The sequence below is a fragment of the Pseudophryne corroboree genome, chromosome 7 (genome assembly GCF_028390025.1).
Source record: "Pseudophryne corroboree isolate aPseCor3 chromosome 7, aPseCor3.hap2, whole genome shotgun sequence".
In the NCBI taxonomy this organism is placed as follows: Eukaryota; Metazoa; Chordata; class Amphibia; order Anura; family Myobatrachidae; genus Pseudophryne; species Pseudophryne corroboree.
The window spans coordinates 515,857,470-515,880,336 of NC_086450.1; the positions used below are offsets into that span (position 1 = coordinate 515,857,470).

The 22,867-nt window shown below is 53.4% G+C and overlaps 1 pseudogene; it reads left to right on the forward strand.

The window, feature by feature from the left end:
* Positions 1-17,698: 17,698 nt before the first annotated feature.
* LOC134946681 (U2 spliceosomal RNA) lies at positions 17,699-17,803 on the forward strand (annotated as a pseudogene).
* Positions 17,804-22,867: the final 5,064 nt, after the last annotated feature.

Here is a 22,867-nt window from a genome sequence, read left to right on the forward strand (position 1 = left end):
GTGCAGGTGTCATGGTAACGTCCACACAGGCTGGATACCGGCACGCAGCAAAACCCACACTGGACCAAACTCAGGAGTACTCAGCAATGCGGAAGAGAGCGCTCGCGGTTACTACACCCATGCAGCCGCAACTGGGGCCATGACCTCCGGAGTCCCGCACACAAGCGCGCTAGTAAGTGTGACGTAGCAGAGCGCCGATTCCTGACAAGAGGAGGAGGAGATACCGGGTAACGGGCGGCAGGAGGAGCTCCCCGGTCTCAGTATGACACAGAGGAGGAGGTGGTACTGGGTAACAGGCGGCAGGGGGAGCTCCCCGGTCTCAGCATGACTCAGAGGAGGAGATACCGGGTAACGGGCGGCAGGGGGAGCTCCCCGTTCTCAGCGTGACACAGAGGAGGAGGAGATACCGGGTAACGGTTGGCAGGGGGCGCTCCCCGGTCTCAGTAAGACACAGAGGAGGAGATACCGGGTAACGGGTGGCAGGGGGAGCTCCCCGGTCTCAGCGTGACACAGAGGAGGAGGATATACCGGGTAACGAGCGGCAGGGGGAGCTCCCCGGTCTCAGCGTGACACAGAGGAGGAGATACCGGGTAACGGGCGGCAGGGTGAGCTCCCCGGTCTCAGCGTGACACAGAGGAGGAGGATATACCAGGTAACGGGCGGCAGGGGGAGCTCCCCGGTCTCAGCGTGACACAGAGGAGGAGGAGATACCGGGTAACGGGCGCCAGGAGGAGCTCCCTGGTCTCAGCGTGACACAGAGGAGGAGGAGATACCTGGTAACGGGCGGCAGGGGGAGGTCCCCGATCTCAGCGTGACACAGAGGAGGAGATACCGGGTAACGGGCGGCAGGAGGAGCTCCCCGGTCTCAGTATGACACAGAGGAGGAGATACCGGGTAACTGGTTGCAGGGGGAGCTCCCCGGTCTCAGCGTGACACAGAGGAGGGTATACTGGTTAACGGGCGGCAGGAGGAGCTCCCCAGTCTCAGCATGACACAGAGGAAGAGGAGATACCTGGTAACAGGCGGCAGGGGGAGCTCCCCGGTCTCAGCGTGACACAGAGGAGGAGGAGATACCGGGTAACTGGTGGCAGGGGGAGCTCCCCGGTCTCAGCGTGACACAGAGGAGGAGGAGATACCGGGTAACGGGCGGCAGGGGGAGCTCCCCGGTCTCAGCGTGACACAGAGGAGGAGGAGATACCGGGTAACTGGTGGCAGGGGGAGCTCCCCGGTCTCAGCGTGACACAGAAGAGGAGGAGATACCGGGTAACGGGCAGCAGGAGGAGCTCCCCGGGCTCAGTTTGACACAGAAGAGGAAGAGATACCGGGTAACGGGCGGCAGGTGGAGCTCCCCGGTCTCAGCGTGACACAGAGGAGGAGATACCGGGTAACGGGCGGCAGGGGGAGCTCCCCGGTCTCAGCGTGACACAGAGGAGGAGGAGATACCGGGTAATGAGCGGCAGGGGGAGCTCCCCGGTCTCAGCGTGACACAGAGGAGGAGGAGATACCGGGTAACGGGCGGCAGGGGGAGGTCCCCGATCTCAGCGTGACACAGAGGAGGAGATACCGGGTAACGGGCGGCAGGAGGAGCTCCCCGGTCTCAGTATGACACAGAGGAGAAGATACCGGGTAACTGGTTGCAGGGGGAGCTCCCCGGTCTCAGCGTGACACAGAGGAGGGTATACTGGTTAACGGGCGGCAGGAGGAGCTCCCCAGTCTCAGCATGACACAGAGATAGAGGAGATACCTGGTAACAGGCGGCAGGGGGAGCTCCCCGGTCTCAGCGTGACACAGAGGAGGAGGAGATACCGGGTAACTGGTGGCAGGGGGAGCTCCCCGGTCTCAGCGTGACACAGAGGAGGAGGAGGAGATACCGGGTAACGGGCGGCAGGGGGAACTCCCCGGTCTCAGCGTGACACAGAGGAGGAGGAGATACCGGGTAACTGGTGGCAGGGGGAGCTCCCCGGTCTCAGCGTGACACAGAGGAGGAGGAGATACCGGGTAACGGGCAGCAGGAGGAGCTCCCCGGGCTCAGTTTGACACAGAAGAGGAAGAGATACCGGGTAACGGGCGGCAGGTGGAGCTCCCCGGTCTCAGCGTGACACAGGGGAGGAGATACCGGGTAACGGGCGGCAGGGGGAGCTCCCCGGTCTCAGCGTGACACAGAGGAGGAGGAGATACCGGGTAATGAGCGGCAGGGGGAGCTCCCCGGTCTCAGCGTGACACAGAGGAGGAGGAGATACCGTGTAACGGGCGGCAGGGGGTGGTCCCCGGTCTCAGTGTGACACAGAGGAGGAGATACCGGGTAACGGGCGGCAGGGGGACCTCCCCGGTCTCAGCGTGACACAGAGGAGGAGGAGATACCGGGTAACTGGTGGCAGGGGGAGCTCCCCGGTCTCAGCGTGACACAGAGGAGGAGGAGATACCGGGTAACGGGCAGCAGGAGGAGCTCCCCGGGCTCAGTTTGACACAGAAGAGGAAGGGATACCGGGTAACGGGCGGCAGGTGGAGCTCCCCGGTCTCAGCGTGACACAGGGGAGGAGATACCGGGTAACGGGCGGCAGGGGGAGCTCCCCGGTCTCAGCGTGACACAGAGGAGGAGGAGATACCGGGTAATGAGCGGCAGGGGGAGCTCCCCGGTCTCAGCGTGACACAGAGGAGGAGGAGATACCGTGTAACGGGCGGCAGGGGGAGGTCCCCGGTCTCAGTGTGACACAGAGGAGGAGATACCGGGTAACGGGCGGCAGGGGGACCTCCCCGGTCTCAGCGTGACACAGAGGAGGAGGAGATACCGGGTAATGAGCGGCAGGGGGAGCTCCCCGGTCTCAGCGTGACACAGAGGAGGAGATACCGGGTAACTGGTTGCAGGGGGAGCTCCCCGGTCTCAGCGTGACACAGAGGAGGAGAAGATACCGCATAACGGGCGGCAGGGGGAGCTCCCTGGTCTCAGCATGACACAGAGGAGGAGATACCGGGTAACTGGTTGCAGGGGGAGCTCCCCGGTCTCAGCGTGACACAGAGGAGGAGGATATACCGGGTAACGGGCAGCAGGGGGAGCTCCCTGGTCTCAGCGTGACACAGAGGAGGATATACCGGGTGGCAGGGGGAGCTCCCCGGTCTCAGCGTGACACAGAGGAGGAGATACCGGGTAACGGGCGGCAGGGGGAGCTCACCGGTCTCAGCGTGACACAGAGGAGGAGGAGATACCGGGTAACGGGCAGCAGGAGGAGCTCCCCGGGCTCAGTTTGACACAGAGGAGGAGGAGATACCGGGTAACGGGCGGCAGGTGGAGCGAGCTCCCCGGTCTCAGCGTGACACAGAGGAGGAGATACCGATTAACGGGCGGCAGGGGGAGCTCCCCGGTCTCAGCGTGACACAGAGGAGGAGGAGATACCGGGTAACGGGCGGCAGGGGGAGCTCCCCGGTCTCAGCGTGACACAGAGGAGGAGATACCGGGTAACGGGCGGCAGGGGGAGCTCCCCGGTCTCAGTATGACACAGAGGATGAGATACCGGGTAACAGGCGGCAGGGGGAGCTCCCCGGTCTCAGCGTGACACAGAGGAGGAGGAGATACCGGGTAACGGGCGGCAGGGGGAGCTCCCCGGTCTCAGCGTGACACAGAGGAGGAGATACCGGGTAACGGGCAGCAGGGGGAGCTCCCCGGTCTCAGCGTGACACAGAGGAGGAGGAGATACCGGGTAACGGGCGGCAGGGGGAGCTCCCCGGTCTCAGCGTGACACAGAGGAGGAGCAGATACCGGGTAAGTTCTGTGGCTGCAATTCAAACTGTACATCGCATTGATTTAGAAATCCACGACACATCTTAGAATTACCATCAGATTTACTCTGTGTAGGAAGATGGATGCGAGACATTGGAACAGAAGCAACTGGAGGGCTAGAAACTGAGCAAACAGGAACTGGAACTGAAGAGGACACTGGGGAAACTGAAATTGGAGACACAGAGGAGGAGGAGATACCGGGTAACGGGCGGCAGGAGGAGCTCCCCGGTCTCAGTGAGACACATAGGAGGAGATACCTGATAACGGGCGTCAGGGGGAGCTCCCCGGTCTCAGCGTGACACAGAGGAGGAGGAGGTAACGGGTAGCAGGGGGAGCTCCCTGGTCTCAGCGTGACACAGAGGAGGAGATACCGGGTAACGGGCAGCAGGAGGAGCTCCCCGGTCTCAGCGTGACACAGAGGAGGAGGAGATACCGGGTAACGGGCGGCAGAAGGAGCTCCCCAGTCTCAGCGTGACACAGAGGAGGAGATACCGGGTAACGGGCGGCAGGAGGAGCTCCCCGGTCTCAGTGAGACACATAGGAGGAGATACCTGGTAACGGGCGTCAGGGGAAGCTCCCCGGTCTCAGCGTGACACAGAGGAGGAGGAGATACCGGGTAACGGGTGGCAGGGGAAGCTCCCCGGTCTCAGCGTGACACAGAGGAGGAGGAGATACCGGGTAACGGGCGGCAGGAGGAGCTCCCCAGTCTCAGCGTGACACAGAGGAGGAGATACCGGGTAACGGGCGGCAGGAGGAGCTCCCCGGTCTCAGTGAGACACATAGGAGGAGATACCTGGTAACGGGCGTCAGGGGAAGCTCCCCGGTCTCAGCGTGACACAGAGGAGGAGGAGATACCGGGTAACGGGTGGCAGGGGGAGCTCCCTGGTCTCAGCGTGACACAGAGGAGGAGATACCGGGTAACGGGCGGCAGGGGGAGCTCCCCGGTCTCAGCGTGACACAGAGGAGGAGATACTGGGTAACGGGCGGCAGGGGGAGCTCCCCGGTCTCAGTGTGACACAGAAGAGGAGGAGATACCGGGTAACGGGCGGCAGGAGGAGCTCCCCGGTCTCAGTATGACACAGAGCAGGAGGTGGTACTGGGTAACAGGCGGCAGGTGGAGCTCCCCGGTCTCAGTAAGACACATAGGAGGAGATACCGGGTAATGGGCGGCAGGGGGAGCTCCCCGGTCTCAGCGTGACATGGAGGAGGAGGAGATACCGGGTAAAGAGCGGCAGGTGGAGCTCCCCGGTCTCAGCATGACACAGAGGAGGAGGAGGAGATACCGGGTAACTGGTGACAGGGGGAGCACCGCGGTCTCAGCGTGACACAGAGGAGAAGGAGATACCGGGTAAATGGTGGCAGGGGGAGCTCCGCGGTCTCAGTGAGACAAAGAAGAGGAGGAGATACCGGGTAACGGGCGGCAGGGGGCGCTCCCCGGTCTCAGTGTGACAAAGAAGAGGAGGAGATACCGGGTAACGGGCGGCAGGAGGAGCTCCCCAGTCTCAGCGTGACACAGAGGAGGAGATACCGGGTAACGGGCGGCAGGAGGAGCTCCCCAGTCTCAGCGTGACACAGAGGAGGAGATACCGGGTAACGGGCGGCAGGAGGAGCTCCCCAGTCTCAGCGTGACACAGAGGAGGAGATAACGGGCGGCAGGGGGAGCTCCCCGGTCTCAGTGAGACACATAGGAGGAGGAGATACCGGGTAACGGGTGGCAGGGGGAGCTCCCCGGTCTCAGTGAGACCCATAGGAGGAGGAGATACTGGGTAACGGGCGGCAGGGGGAGCTCCCCGGTCTCAGTGAGACACATAGGAGGAGATACTGGATAAATGGGCTGCAGTTACAGTAGGTATTATGTGTGTCCGGAGAGTGAGGGGACACCGTGACTGTTTGTATTACATGTGTCGTTCCAGAGTCTCCACCACCCCTAATATCTCTATCGCTGCTGACAAGACCATCATCTTCCCTGTTCCCCATCTTGGCTGCTTAGGAGTCACTCTGGACTCCTCCCTCTCCTTCGCCCATCACATCCAATCTCTGGCTCAATTCTGTCTGTTCCAGCTACACAACATTGCTGGTATCAGGCCATTCCTCTAAACTTATCATCCACTCACTGCTCATCTCACGGCTCGACTATTGCAATGTTCTCCTCACTGGCCTCCCATGCTCATATCTCGCTCCACTCCAATCTGTCCTCAACTCCGCAGCTAGACTTATCTTCCTCTCCCGCCGCTCCACATCTGCCACAACCTGCACTGGCTCCCATTCCCCTACAGCATGGGTCTTCAACCTGTGGCCCTCCAGCTGCTGCGGAACTACACATCCCACCATGCCCTGCCACAGTTTTGCTATTAAGGCATGGTAAAACTGAGGCAGGGCATGCTGGGATGTGTAGTTCCGCAGCAGCTGGAGGGCCACAGGTTGAAGACCTATGCCCTACAGAGTCCTCTTCACATTCCTCACCCTGACATACAAGGCCATCTCTAACTCCACTGCTCTCTACATCTCCAACCTCATCTCCCTCCCGCCCCCTACGGTCGGCTAATGACCATCGCCTCTCCTCTACCCTGGTCACTACATCCCATGAGCGAATCCAAGATTTTACCCATGATGCCCCTCTTCAGTGCAACGCGCTCCCTCGCTCTCCCAGACCTTGCAAAGATTCAATCGGGCACTGAAAACCCACCTGTTCATCAAAGCCTACCCTTCCGCATATCATGGTCTGGAGGCCACTCTACTAACCCCCTGCCCTATACCTTGGCCATCTCTGCCTCGCTTACTTTCTGCCATCAGGCCACCTTCCGCTTGCTCGCACCTCATGTAACCTGTCTGTCTCCCCCAACCCCCTAGATTAAACTGCTTGCAGCAGGCCCTCTTTCCACCTGCTTTCTCAGCCCTCCTCTCCTACACTTCTTAGTGAAGTGGGCAGAATTGGGAGAAAAATACAGTATGGCGAAATTGTGGAACCGGCAGAGGGGACAGACTAATGATGCGATTATATGCTAATTGCATCATTTAGCCCCACCCCTATGCAAATATTGACCAATCGCTGACTTTTCGCAGCGAGTGGGCGGGACTGAATGACTCATTTGACTCGGCACCGCCCCCGTCGCTGACCACCTGTTTTGCCTCTTCGGGCATCTCCCCCAGAGAGGAGATAATTATCGGTAAGTATGGTGCATGCACATGTGTTTAGAGCAGACTAGATGGGCGCTCAGAGGGCAATGATCTGCCCGGCTGTTCTCAGGCTATGTTGGCGCAGTATGAGGTGTATGGGAGCACTCAGTGGGCAATGATCTACCAGGCTCCTCTCCTCGGGGTGTTGGCGCAGTATGAGGTATATTGGAGCACTCAGTGGGCAATGATCCACCAGGCTCCTCTCCTCAGGGTGTTGGCGCAGTATGAGGTTTATAGGAGCACTCAGTGGGCAATGATCCACTAGGCTCCTCTCCTCAGGGTGTTGGCGCAGTATGAGGTATATGGGAGCACTCAGTGGGCAATGATCCACCAGGCTCCTCTCCTCAGGGTGTTGGCGCAGTATGAGGTTGTCAAAGTCGGAAAAATATCATGCTACACGTTGCCATATTTCCACCCCATGCGCTTGCCCGCTGCACATGCACATTCTCTTCCGTGCGTGCGCATATTCGCAGTTGCGTGACGGCGCCTCCACGGCCATGCGCTCGAGCGCATGGTATGTGCATTTACGGTAGAGTTTGTGTGCGTCTAGCGGGCGACTCAATCGTTACATAGTAAATCCAAATAGTATGTTTTATAGGTAATGTTCCCCTTAATAATAACTGTAAGTTTGTTTATTGTAGAAGATGGTCTCATCAAGCAAACCTGATCGGATTTCGCACACAGACGAATCGGAAATGGCATTTGAGAGACTTAAACAGTGCCTAACGCAGGCACCTGCATTAGGTATGCCAGATTATGGGAAACCCTTTGAGCTGTACGGAACAGAGAGTGCTGGGTGCGCAGCAGGTGTTTTAACCCAGAAGCATGGTGATGCCAGCAGGCCGGTAGCCTACTATAGCGCTCAGCTAGACACGGTAGCGCGATCTCTCCCCACATGCTTGCAAAGTGTTGCAGCGATAGCATTGCTAGTAAGTAAAAGCGAAGATGTAGTGCTAGTACACAACCTCACAATTCATACGCCACATGCAGTGTCAGCCTTGCTGAATTCTGCCCAAACCAGACACGTCTCATCAGCACGGTTCACAAGGTGGGAATTGGCATTGATGGCCCCGGTAAACATTACTATAAAGAGATGCAGTACACTAAATCCTGCAACATATCTCCCAGGTGTGCCTGGACAGCCACAAAGGGTGGAGGATGAGAGTGATGGGGAAGGAGGATTTAGTAAGGAAAATGACACACATGATTGTATGGAATATTTGACCCAAAATTTCACAGCAAGGCCTGACATCAGTGACAACCCACTGGAAGATGTAGATTTTACTTTCTACACTGACGGTAGTTGTCACAGACAGACGGACTCGGGAGACTTGTGTACTGGATACGCAGTCGTAGATGACCAAAGTACCATAGAAGCAGAACCGCTAGGCCCACCACACTCAGCACAAGTTGCTGAACTGGTTGCCCTAACCAGAGCATGCGAATTGGCTAAGGGCAAGTCAGCCAATATCTACACAGATTCTAGGTACGCTTTCGGAGTAGTCCATGATTTCGGGGCCCTATGGCGCCTCAGAAATGTTATGACGGCAGCTGGCACACCCGTGGCGCATGCAGCCCACATCAAAAGACTTCTAACAGCGATACAGGAACCCGACAGAGTGGCTGTTATCAAGTGTAAAGCTCACACGTATAGCCAAGACCCGGTATCACTTGGTAACAGCCGAGCAGACGAAGCTGCTAAATCAGCAGCCGGTACCCCCAGACAGACAGACACCACACAATTGATGGTATTCAATACTGTCAACACACAGAAATTGTGTGAAATGCAAAACTTGTGTTCCCCACAGGAAAAGGCAGTTTGGAGGTCAAAAGGATATGGCCAGGAGTCCTCAGGACTCTGGACAGATGGACAGGGTAAGCCAGTGGCACCCAGAGCATACCTTCCAAGTCTAGCGGAAGCAGCACATGGGCTGACTTATCTAGGCAAAGAAGGAATGTGCAAATTGGTAAGAGCTTATTGGTGCGCCCCAGGATTTTCTTCCCATGTGGGTAAAAGAGCGATGACATGTCTCACCTGCTTGAGGAAGAATATCGGAAAGGCAATACCAACAGAGCCATCCCATATCCCTCCGACAGATGGCCCTTTCCAGGTAATACAAATTAATTTCATACAATTGCCACCTTGTAGAAATTTAAAGTATGTATTGGTCTGTATTGACGTGTTCTCAAATTGGGTTGAAACATTTCCCGCGGCCACAAATACCGCTGTGTTTACTGCAAAGAAAATTGTGCAAGAATTTGTGTGTAGGTACGGTATCCCTAGAATAATTGAAAGCGATAGGGGTACCCATTTTACCGGTGAAGTCTTTAAAACAATGTGTAAATTGATGGGAATTAATAGTAAGCTGCACACTCCGTACCGCCCCCAGGCGAGTGCGAAGGTGGAAAGAGTAAACAGTACTATTAAAAATAAATTGAGCAAGGTAATGACTGAAACAGGACTGTTATGGCCCGAAGCTTTGCCAATCGTATTATACAGCATCAGAACCACTCCCAGGTCCCCTCTTAATCTGTCTCCTTTTGAAATTCTGTTTGGTCGACAACCCCATGTTATGATTAACCCCCAGGATGATTTGAAATGCAACAATGAAGTGACCGTAAAGTATTTGGTTAAGATGAGTAAGCAATTGAGGAATCAGAATGATAATCTAAAGTTGGTGATTCCTGATTTGCCAGACAGTAATTGTCATGACATTGAACCTGGGGATTATGTAATGATACGGAATTTTCTACGCTCAGGTTGCCTTATTGACAGATGGGAAGGACCATACCAAGTCTTATTAACCAGCACAACAGCATTGAAGGTTGCCGAGAGGGAGACTTGGGTCCATTCGTCTCATTGAAAAAAGGTTGCTGACCCAGAGAGGTCCCGTGATAAAGAACAGACGGTAGAGGTTGTATCACTAGGGTGTCTGTTCAGGGACGATTGAGACGACATCTGAGCGCTGAGAATAATAAGACCAGAGGCGTTTGTCGAGCCAGATTTCTTTTTCCCATTTTTTTATTTTCTCCAGTTCCCACATCCCTCCTATTTCCCTTCCCCCTTCTTATTTTTCTCCTTTTACTCCTCTAAGATGGACTTGCCCCAAGAGACTGTGATCTGGATTTTCCTGTTGACCATGATGTTGACCAGAGCAGTCTGTTTCGGTGAGAGTACCATGGAGGTCGAGAAAGGATCTGGAATGGGTTCTGATGACCAGGATGGAGGCGTAAATTTCCAAGAACAACATAATCACCGAGTAAAGGCGAGTATCAGAAAACGATCTGATAGCATTGACAATAGAAGGAATTGTGAAGGATTATTAGCTGAAGAGAACTGCATATGTAGGCACTGTGACAATATAGTTGAGGATGGGTGCATCAAGAAATGTCAGTCCAGTTTTAATATCCACATGGACCGGCATCCATTGAGTGACTATCACTCCTTAGTGGGTAAAGTGTTAAACCAGACAGACTGTTGGGTATGCTCTCAAGTACCTCAAGGCCATAGCAAATCAGGACTAGTACCATTCCCTTTAACTGTAGGAGAGGTACTTGAGCTAAGTGGTGGGAGGCCGGTGGACAAGAGGTTTAATATCTTTAGTCCTCCTAGTTTGAAGCTCCACCAGTATCATGTGGATAGATCCTTAGTGTGCTTTAACATTTCCAATCCCCGAAAGCTGGGAAATTGGGAAGTGTCATGGAGTAATCAAACCATGACATTCTCACACAGAGCCGACAGAATGCCCATAGACACAGAACTTAGACGCCAGATAGCCGACCATGGAAGATTTTTCCGGTATAGGTACACTTTAGGAAGTAGGACCATGCGAGTTGGAGAAGTATCACCAGGATACTGTGCACATATCGTACAAACAGATACGTGTACTAAACAGATGGGAGAATTAGGGTTAGGAGATTTCACATGGAAAATTTGTAACATGGTAATGTCATACTCCGTCCCATATGTTCTCCCCGATGATGCATATTTCATATGCGGGAGGAAGGCGTATAAGTGGCTTGCCCCAAACTCAGGGATTGTGTTACATTGGAAAAGTACTGCCTGAAGTAATGACTGTATCCCATAGTAAAATGAAAGATATTCACCGCAGTGCCCAAGCTCCTTATACTCACACTCATTACGAGCACATCGTTAAACGGCACCTGATAGAAAGAACAGAGCATCCGGCCTCTGACCTGATCCATGAATCCACCGGGATTCAAGTCCTACTCGCGTTAGACATCACTCGTACCGCCAGAGGAGTGTTAAACTATAGATATATATCTGCGCTTGCAAATTTATTAGACAATATCACCGAAATGTATGACGACACATTCAGGTATACAGGGAGAGAGTTACAAGCCTATAAAACAGAACTGGTTCAGCATAGGATGATTCTCAATTACCTCACAGCTGTGACAGGCGGGTATTGTGTTACCCTAGCGACTCAGTACGGAGTAAAGTGCTGCACGTATATTACAAACAGCACTGAGGACCCGGCCGAGGTCATAGACCAAAAGATGGATGACATTTTGCAATTAAAGTGGGAGTTCCGAAGGAGACATAATCTCACTCTCGCCGCTGTGGGTAATGAGCTGACCGGTTGGGTGTCATGGTTGAACGAAATTGGTTCTCGGGCTTAGGAGAATGGGCCCAAGGTATTATCATGGATGTAGGGAAATTTCTCTTGTGTATTCTGGGAGTCGTCATATTGGTCAGTCTGATATTTAGATGCGTTCGGAGTTTAACGAAGTGTAAAAGTAATACCAGAGTGATGAGTCTGAGGAGCGAGGACACTATAATAACAACAACAAATTTGATTTATGACCCAACGATAGAGACAATGTTGTGATGAAAATGTGATTCCACGGTCCGTTTCTTTCACCCGTTTCTCCTTTGTTTTCCTCCAAGGTACAAAGACATCCGCTTGGAAGAAGAATTTGACAACCTCTTTTATACAGACCATTGATGGACCATACCACAGACCCCCAATATCCCTAGTGACTTAAAATTTTTACGAAAGCCCAAATACTTTAGTGACTGTAACTTTCTGGACAATGGAAAAGCTTTTGTCGCCATTTATAGCAAAAGCACCGAGAGACATCAGACAACATGTACATCAAGGCAAGACACAAGACAAGACCTCAATCGGCGAATGCATATTAAACTCACATAGTTTATGACTGCATTTATAATAATTGCTTCTCATCTTCACCTCTACAACCTTCAGGTAATGACACACATAGTCGATAGGGAATATAGACACAGATATCAGCGCTCACATATCCCCCCATTCATGTATCATCAACTAAATGTGCTCCCCCATTTGTTGCAACCAAAAGCCGAAAAGAGCTCGGTAAAGTTTGACAGCCCATCCACAGACCCTTAATACGGGATAAGAAGGATTCAAATGTATACTTCGCAATACCTCGAAGCTTGATTTAAAACACGTACGGCACGATGATACATGACCCCTCAAACATGGATTCATACACACATGCTTCTACTATCTCACTAGGTCATACCTTTTTCCCACCTTCTCCTCTCCTCCCTTTACCCAATCATAAAAAGGTATTTACATGATGACATATATTTTTCTTTTTTGAACTGTTTTAGGAAGTGGCCTTATTTGATGACTGCCAAAGGGTGGACTGTCAAAGTCGGAAAAATATCATGCTACACGTTGCCATATTTCCACCCTATGTGCTTGCCCGCTGCACATGCACATTCTCTCCCGTACGTGCGCATATTCGCAGTTGCGTGACGGCGCCTCCACAACCATGCGCTCGAGCGCGTGGTATGTGCATTTACGGTAGAGTTTGTGTGCGTCTAGCGGGCGACTCAATCGTTACATAGTAAATCCAAATAGTATGTTTTATAGGTAATGTTCCCCTTAATAATAACTGTAAGTTTGTTTATTGTAACTGGTCCCTGGACAGAGGAATTCCTCTTTGCATGATACGAAGGGTCAGATAGGGTCTGAGCGGTGGTGTTTGGTACCTAACTAAAGAACATTTTATTAGGAACAATCCGGTGCTGGTTAGGTAAAGATTAATCGCTCCTGCGTATGGTTATGTCTATTAGTAGTTTCTGGACATTTACTATATTTGCGGTTCATTATCCATGCGGCGGGAATCTTGAGATTCCCTCCCACCTGAGCAGTTCGATATAGTCACAGCCCACCAGTTCAAACCAACCTATGACCTTTTGTTATAATGCGGAGAGACATTCCTGTGTCCAATGAACAATAAGACTGTAGGGCCCTTTGTAGTGTACTGTATGTTGTGTATATAAAGGCCACTGTCCCCAGACCGGCCAGTACTCTCTCTCATCAACATTTATCTCTGATAATTGGAGGACTGGATCCGGTTGCGCTAGCGAGTGTTCCCCCGTATGGTATGTTTCTCTGTGGCCACTTTGTTACCCGTTTAATGTTAGCCATTCGTTCTTAGTCTATATATGTATTTGTGTTTGCGATCGTTCGCTATTGTGTATATTTCTGTTTAGTTATTCTGTTAGTTATTAATGTTAGCCTGTAGTGTATAAGCTGTTACTGTTTCTTTTTCCCTTTTACTTACTTACATCGTCTAGTAAAGGTGTTGGAACCTTAGCAAGGAGTGTGTTTCACTATTTGTTATTAAGGGTTGCTGAGCATCTCAATCGCTCAAACAGCTAGCTTACATACCAAGGTTAACCAGTGATTATATCATTACAGTGTCTCAACACTAAGAATTACAGTATAAGCATACTCTGTGTAAGGTTTAAAAGGTTATAATTTGTGTGTACGCTCGCTGTGTGTATTCCGTACACCCAGCGCAGCGTGTGTACGTAACTTGCGTACCACGTGCGAGGTCTTCATACGCAAATAGCGTACGGAGTGCGTAGCACGTGCACGAGGTTCAGCGGCCATTACGGCTTCACGATATTAGTAAATAGCTTGTGTTATAAGGTAAATAATCAGCTTTATCAAGGTATATGGGAGCACTCAGTGGGCAATGATCCACCAGGCTCCTCTCCTCAGGGTGTTGGCGCAGTATGAGGTATATGGGAGCACTCAGTGGGCAATGATCCACCAGGCTCTTCTCCTCAGGGTGTTGGCGCAGTATGAGGTATATGGGAGCACTCAGTGGGCAATGATCCACCAGGCTCCTCTCCTCAGGGAGTTGGTGCAGTATGAGGTGTATTGGAGCACTCAGTGGGCAATGATCCACCAGGCTCCTCTCCTCAGGGTGTTGGCGCAGTATGTGGGGTATTGGAGCACTTAGAGGGCAATGATCCACCAGGCTCCTCTCCTCAGGGTGTTGGCGCAGTATGAGGTATATGGGAGCACTCAGTGGGCAATGATCCACCAGGCTCCTCTCCTCAGGGAGTTGGTGCAGTATGAGGTGTATTGGAGCACTCAGTGGGCAATGATCCACCAGGCTCCTCTCCTCAGGGTGTTGGCGCAGTATGTGGGGTATTGGAGCACTTAGAGGGCAATGATCCACCAGGCTCCTCTCCTCAGGGTGTTGGCGCAGTGTGAGGTATATGGGAGCACTCAGTAGGCAATGATCCACCAGGCTTCTCTCCTGAGGGTGTTGGCGCAGTATGAGGTGTATGGGAGCACTCAGAGGGCAATGATCCACCAGGCTCCTCTTCTCAGGGTGTTGGTGCAGTATGAGGTGTATTGGAGGACTCAGTGGGCAATGATCCACCAGGCTCCTCTTCTCAGGGTGTTGGTGCAGTATGAGGTGTATTGGAGGACTCAGTGGGCAATGATCCACCAGGCTGCTCTCCTCAGGGAGTTGGTGCAGTATGAGGTGTATGGGAGCACTCAGAGGGCAATGATCCACCAGGCTCCTCTCCTCAGGGTGTTGGCGCAGTATGAGGTATATGGGAGCACTCAGTGGGCAATGATCCACCAGGCTCCTCTACTCAGGGTGTTGGCGCAGTATGAGGTATATGGGAGCACTCAGTAGGCAATGATCCACCAGGCTCCTCTCCTCAGGGTGTTGGTGCAGTATGAGGTGTATTGGAGCACTCAGTGGGCAATGATCCACCAGGCTCCTCTTCAGGCTATGATGGTGCAGTATGAGGTGTATTGGAGCACTCAGAGGGCAATGATCCACCAGGCTCCTCTCCTCAGGGTGTTGGTGCAGTGCGAGTTATATGGGAACACTCAGTGGGCAATGATCCACCAGGCTCCTCTCCTCAGGGTGTTGGTGCAGTATGAGGTGTATTGGAGCACTCAGTGGGCAATGATCCACCAGGCTCCTCTCCTCAGGGTTTTGGTGCAGTATGAGATGTATGGGAGCACTCAGTGGGCAATGATCCACCAGGCTTCTCTCCTCAGGGTGTTGGTGCAGTATGAGGTGTATTGGAGCACTCAGAGGGCAATGATCCACCAGGCTCCTCTCCTCAGGGTGTTGGTGCAGTATGAGGTGTATGGGAGCACTCAGTGGGCAATGATCCACCAGGCTGCCCTCAGGTTATGTTGGTGCAGTATGAGGTATATGGGAGCACTCAGAGGGCAATGATCCACCAGGATCCTCTCCTCAGGGTGTTGTTGCAGTATGAGGTGTATGGGAGCACTCAGTGGGCAATGATCCACCAGGCTCCTCTCCTCAGGCTATGTTGGTGCAGTATGAGATGTATGGGAGCACTCAGAGGGCAATGATCCACCAGGCTCCTCTCCTTAGGGTGTTGGTGCAGTATGAGGTGTATGGGAGCATTCAGAGGGCAATGATCCACCAGGCTCCTCTCCTCAGGGTGTTGGTGCAGTATGAGATGTATGGGAGCACTCAGTGGGCAATTATCCACCAGGCTCCTCTCCTCAGGGTGTTGTTGCAGTATGAGGTGTATGGGAGCATTCAGAGGGCAATGATCCACCAGGCTCCTCTCCTCAGGGTGTTGGTGCAGTATGAGGTGTATGGGAGCACTCAGTGGGCAATGATCCACCAGGCTCCTCTCCTCAAGGTGTTGGTGCAGTATGAGGTGTATGGAGCATTCAGAGGGCAATGATCCACCAGGCTCCTCTCCTCAGGGTGTTGGTGCAGTATGAGATGTATTGGAGCACTCAATGGGCAATGATTCACCAGGTTCCTCTTCTCAGGGTGTTGGTGCAGTATGAGGTGTATGGGAGCACTCAGTGGGCAATGATCCATTAGGCTCCTCTCCTCAGGGTGTTGGTGCAGTATGAGGTGTATGGGAGCATTCAAAGGGCAATGATCCACCAGGCTCCTCTCAGGGTGTTGGTGCAGTATGAGATGTATGGGAGCATTCAGAGGGCAATGATTCGCCCGGCTGCTCTCAGGCTATGTTGGTGCAGTATGAGGTGTATGGGAGCACTCAGAGGGTAATGATTTTCCCGGCTCCTCTCCTCAGAGTGTTGGTGCAGTATGAGGTATATGGGAGCACTCAGTGGGCAATGATCCACCAGGCTCCTCTCCTCAGGGTGTTGGTGCAGTATGAGGTGTATGGGAGCATTCAGAGGGCAATGATCCACCAGGCTCCTCTCCTCAGGGTGTTGGTGCAGTATGAGGTATATGGGAGCATTCAGAGGGCAATGATCCACCAGGCTCCTCTCCTCAGGGTGTTGGTGCAGTATGAGGTGTATGGGAGCATTCAGAGGGCAATGATCCACAGGCTCCTCTCCTCAGGGTGTTGGTGCAGTATGAGATATATGAGAGCACTCAGTGGGCAATGATCCACCAGGCTCCTCTCCTCATGGTGTTGGTGCAGTATGAGGTGTATGGGAGCACTCAGTGGGCAATGATCCACCAGGCTACTCTCCTCAGGGTGTTGGTGCAGTATGAGGTATATGGGAGCACTCAGAGGGCAATGATCCACCAGGCTTCTCTCCTCAGGGTGTTGGTGCAGTATAAGGTGTATGGGAGCACTCAGTGGGCAATGATCCACTAGGCTCCTCTCCCCAGGGTGTTGGTGCAGTATGAGGTGTATGGGAGCATTCAGAGGGCAATGATCCACCAGGCTCCTCTCCTCAGGGTGTTGGTGCAGTATGAGGTGTATGGGAGCATTCAGAGGACAATGATCCACCAGACTCCTCTCCTCAGAGTGTTGGTGCAGTATAAGATGTATGGGAGCATTCATAGGGCAATGATTCGCCCGGCTGCTCTCAGGCTATGTTGGTGCAGTATGAGGTGTATGGGAGCACTCAGAGGACAATGATTTGCCCGGCTCTTCTCCTCAGGGTGTTGGTGCAGTATGAGGTATATGGGAGCATTCAGTGGGCAATGATCCACCAGGCTCCTCTCCTCAGGGTGTTGGTGCAGTATGAGGTGTATTGGAGCACTCAGTGGGCAATGATCCACCAGGCTGCTCTCCTCAGGGTGTTGGTGCAGTATGAGGTGTATGGGAGCACTCAGTGGGCAATGATCCACCAGGCTGCCCTCAGGTTATGTTGGTGCAGTATGAGGTATATGGGAGCACTCAGAGGGCAATGATCCACCAGGATCCTCTCCTCAGGGTGTTGTTGCAGTATGAGGTGTATGGGAGCACTCAGTGGGCAATGATCCACCAGGCTCCTCTCCTCAGGCTATGTTGGTGCAGTATGAGATGTATGGGAGCACTCAGAGGGCAATGATCCACCAGGCTCCTCTCCTTAGGGTGTTGGTGCAGTATGAGGTGTATGGGAGCATTCAGAGGGCAATGATCCACCAGGCTCCTCTCCTCAGGGTGTTGGTGCAGTATGAGATGTATGGGAGCACTCAGTGGGCAATTATCCACCAGGCTCCTCTCCTCAGGGTGTCGCTTCTCGGCCTTTTGGCTAAGATCAAGTGTAGTATCTGTTCTTATCAGTGGAGAATCACCGGGCCGGTTATCCCTACTCGTGGGGGAAGGAAGGACTCCTACGATGTATAGGGAATGGCCTGGTGTAGTATCTGCGGTAGAGAAACACAGGGTGGAGTACCTGTTCCTACACTAGGAGCGTGAGAGGTTCCTAGATGTGGAATGGAGAAACATCCTGTGGAGTACCGTGCTGGGGTGTGGCGGGCCCCTGGTCGAGAGCGGAGAAAAACTGGGCGGATGTATCCCTACTTCGTAAGATCTAACAGTACCTTACGTTGGATCGGGAACAGCCTGGTTTAGTATCTACTCTCGTACTGGGGGTTGACCCTGGCATAGAGCAGGTATGAAGCTTGGTCTGGCTGAGAGGCCGGGAGCTGCTTCGAAGCTCGAGGTGACATGTGCCCTTAGGGTGAAAACCCTATGGGTGCCTTAATTTGCACTGGTGCGGGACGCCTATGCACTTTGAGAGCACTAGCACTGTCACATCCCAACTTCTGTTGCACCTTATCCTTTGCCCTGGCCTTTTGGCTAGGGCAAGGACAATTTTTTATACCCCCTCCCCGGCCTTCTGGCTGGGGCTTATTTATTTATATACGCACAACACTTATTTTTGTTTAGTTTGTCACGTACACGTTTTTCGTTTTGGGGTTTAGGTGAGACCCTTATGGGCCACCCACTCTCCTTCGTTGCTGAGGTCCTCCCCACGGGGGGAGGACCAGACGCAGTTTTCGGTCCCCAGGGGGAAGCTTCGGCCAACCCTGGGGACACACGAGGGTCCCTCTGCGCTTCGGCAAGGGGGGACCCACAGTCCCTTTTTCCCCTCAGTAGGCCTTTTGGCTCTGAGGGGTAGGGGAGTAACGGGGCCCTTCTCCTTTGGGAGAGGGTCCAAGTACCTATGCCCCCAGCACGTTTGGCACAGACACTGGGTGATGAAGCACCGCACCTCGGGCTTCAAGTGAAAAAAAAAAAAAATGAGGTGTATGGGAGCACTCAGAGGGCAATGATTTGCCCGGCTCCTCTCCTCAGGGTGTTGGTGCAGTATGAGGTGTATGGGAGCACTCAGTGGGCAATGATCCACCAGGCTCCTCTCCTCAGGGTGTTGGTGCAGTATGAGATATATGAGAGCACTCAGTGGGTAATGATCCACCAGGCTCCTCTCCTCAGGGTGTTGGTGCAGTATGAGGTGTATGGGAGCACTCAGTGTGCACTGATCCACCAGGCTCCTCTCCTCAGGGTGTTGGTGCAGTATGAGGTATATGGGAGCACTCAGAGGGCAATGATCCACCAGGCTTCTCTCCTCAGGGTGTTGGTGCAGTATGAGATATATGAGAGCACTCAGCGGGCACTGATCCACCAGGCTCCTCTCCTCAGGGTGTTGGTGCAGTATGAGGTATATGGGAGCACTCAGAGGGCAATGATCCACCAGGCTTCTCTCCTCAGGGTGTTGGTGCAGTATAAGGTGATCCACTAGGCTCCTCTCCTCAGGGTGTTGGTGCAGTATGAGGTGTATGGGAGCATTCAGAGGGCAATGATCCACCAGGCTCCTCTCCTCAGGGTGTTGGCACAGTATGAGGTATATGGGAGCACTCAGTGGGCAATGATCCACCAGGCTCCTCTCCTCAGGGTGTTGGCGCAGTATGAGGTATATGGTAGCACTCAGTGGGCAATGATCCACCAGGCTCCTCTCCTCAGGGTGTTGGTGCAGTATGAGGTGTATTGGAGCACTCAGTGGGCAATGATCCACCAGGCTCCTCTCCTCAGGCTATGTTGGTGCAGTATGAGATGTATGGGAGCACTCAGAGGGCAATGATCCACCAGGCTCCTCTCCTTAGGGTGTTGGTGCAGTATGAGGTGTATGGGAGCATTCAGAGGGCAATGATCCACCAGGCTCCTCTCCTCAGGGTGTTGGTGCAGTATGAGATGTATGGGAGCACTCAGTGGGCAATTGTCCACCAGGCTCCTCTCCTCAGGGTGTTGTTGCAGTATGAGGTGTATGGGAGCATTCAGAGGGCAATGATCCACCAGGATCCTCTCCTCAGGGTGTTGGTGCAGTATGAGGTGTATTGGAGCACTCACTGGGCAATGATCCACCAGGCTCCTCTCCTCAGGGTGTTGGTGCAGTACGAGGTGTATGGGAGCACTCAGAGGGCAATGATCCACCAGGCTCCTCTCCTCAGGGTGTTGGTGCAGTATGAGGTGTATTGGAGCACTCAGTGGGCAATGATCCACCAGGCTCCTCTCCTCAGGGTGTTGGTGCAGTATGAGGTATATGGGAACACTCAGTGGGCAATGATCCACCAGGCTCCTCTCCTCAGGGTGTTGGTGCAGTATGAGGTATATGGGAACACTCAGTGGGCAATGATCCACCAGGCTTCTCTCCTCAGGGTGTTGGTGCAGTATGAGGTGTATTGGAGCACTCAGTGGGCAATGATCCACAAGGCTTCTCTCCTCAGGGTGTTGGTGCAGTATGAGGTGTATTGGAGCACTCAGTGGGCAATGATCCACAAGGCTTCTCTCCTCAGGGTGTTGGTGCAGTATAAGGTGTATTGGAGCACTCAGAGGGCAATGATCCACCAGGCTCCTCTCCTCAGGGTGTTGGTGCTGTATGAGGTGTATGGGAGCACTCAGAGGGCAGTGATTCGCCCGGCTGCTCTCATGCTATGTTGGTGCAGTATGAGGTGTATGGGAGCACTCCAAGGGCAATGATCCACCAGGCTCCTCTTCTCAGGGTGTTGGTGCAGTATGAGGTGTATGGGAGCACTCAGTGGGCAATGATCCACCAGGCTCCTCTCCTCAGGGTTTTGGTGCAGTATGAGATGTATGGGAGCACTCAGTGGGCAATGATCCACCAGGCTCCTCTCCTCAGGGTGTTGGTGCAGTATGAGGTGTATGGGAGCACTCAGTGGGCAATGATCCACCAGGCTTCTCTCCTCAGGGTGTTGGTGCAGTATGAGGTGTATTGGAGCACTCAGTGGGCAATGATCCACAAGGCTTCTCTCCTCAGGGTGTTGGTGCAGTATAAGGTGTATGGGAGCACTCAGAGGGCAATGATCCACCAGGCTCCTCTCCTCAGGGTGTTGGTGCAGTATGAGGTGTATGGGAGCACTCAGTGGGCAATGATCCACCAGGCTGCCCTCAGGTTATGTTGGTGCAGTATGAGGTATATGGGAGCACTCAGAGGGCAATGATCAACCAGGCTCCTCTTCTCAGGGTGTTGGTGCAGTATGAGGTGTATTGGAGCACTCAGTGGGCAATGATCCACCAGGCTGCCCTCAGGTTATGTTGGTGCAGTATGAGGTATATGGGAGCACTCAGAGGGCAATGATCCACCAGGATCCTCTCCTCAGGGTGTTGTTGCAGTATGAGGTGTATGGGAGCACTCAGTGGGCAATGATCCACCAGGCTCCTCTCCTCAGGCTATGTTGGTGCAGTATGAGATGTATGGGAGCACTCAGAGGGCAATGATCCACCAGGCTCCTCTCCTTAGGGTGTTGGTGCAGTATGAGGTGTATGGGAGCATTCAGAGGGCAATGATCCACCAGGCTCCTCTCCTCAGGGTGTTGGTGCAGTATGAGATGTATGGGAGCACTCAGTGGGCAATTATCCACCAGGCTCCTCTCCTCAGGGTGTTGTTGCAGTATGAGGTGTATGGGAGCATTCAGAGGGCAATGATCCACCAGGATCCTCTCCTCAGGGTGTTGGTGCAGTATGAGGTGTATGGGAGCACTCAGTGGGCAATGATCCACCAGGCTCCTCTCCTCAGGGTGTTGGTGCAGTATGAGATGTATTGGAGCACTCAGTGGGCAATGATTCACCAGGTTCCTCTTCTCAGGGTGTTGGTGCAGTATGAGGTGTATGGGAGCACTCAGTGGGCAATGATCCATTAGGCTCCTCTCCTCAGGGTGTTGGTGCAGTATGAGGTGTATGGGAGCATTCAGAGGGCAATGATCCACCAGGCTCCTCTCCTCAGGGTGTTGGTGCAGTATGAGGTGTATGGGAGCATTCAAAGGGCAATGATCCACCAGGCTCCTCTCAGGGTGTTGGTGCAGTATGAGATGTATGGGAGCATTCAGAGGGCAATGATTTGCCCGGCTCCTCTCCTCAGGGTGTTGGTGCAGTATGAGGTATATGGGAGCACTCAGTGGGCAATGATCCACTAGGCTCCTCTCCTCAGGGTGTTGGTGCAGTATGAGGTGTATGGGAGCATTCAGAGGGCAATGATCCACCAGGCTCCTCTCCTCAGGGTGTTGGTGCAGTATGAGGTGTATGGGAGCATTCAGAGGGCAATGATCCACAGGCTCCTCTCCTCAGGGTGTTGGTGCAGTATGAGATATATGAGAGCACTCAGTGGGCAATGATCCACCAGGCTCCTCTCCTCATGGTGTTGGTGCAGTATGAGGTGTATGGGAGCACTCAGTGGGCAATGATCCACCAGGCTACTCTCCTCAGGGTGTTGGTGCAGTATGAGGTATATGGGAGCACTCAGAGGGCAATGATCCACCAGGCTTCTCTCCTCAGGGTGTTGGTGCAGTATAAGGTGTATGGGAGCACTCAGTGGGCAATGATCCACTAGGCTCCTCTCCCCAGGGTGTTGGTGCAGTATGAGGTGTATGGGAGCATTCAGAGGGCAATGATCCACCAGGCTCCTCTCCTCAGGGTGTTGGTGCAGTATGAGGTGTATGGGAGCATTCAGAGGACAATGATCCACCAGACTCCTCTCCTCAGAGTGTTGGTGCAGTATGAGATGTATGGGAGCATTCATAGGGCAATGATTCGCCCGGCTGCTCTCAGGCTATGTTGGTGCAGTATGAGGTGTATGGGAGCACTCAGAGGGCAATGATTTGCCCGGCTCCTCTCCCCAGGGTGTTGGTGCAGTATGAGGTATATGGGAGCACTCAGTGGGCAATGATCCACTAGGCTCCTCTCCTCAGGGTGTTGGTGCAGTATGAGGTGTATGGGAGCATTCAGAGGGCAATGATCCACCAGGCTCCTCTCCTCAGGGTGTTGGTGCAGTATGAGGTGTATGGGAGCATTCAGAGGGCAATGATCCACCAGGCTCCTCTCCTCAGAGTGTTGGTGCAGTATGAGATGTATGGGAGCATTCAGAGGGCAATGATTCGCCCGGC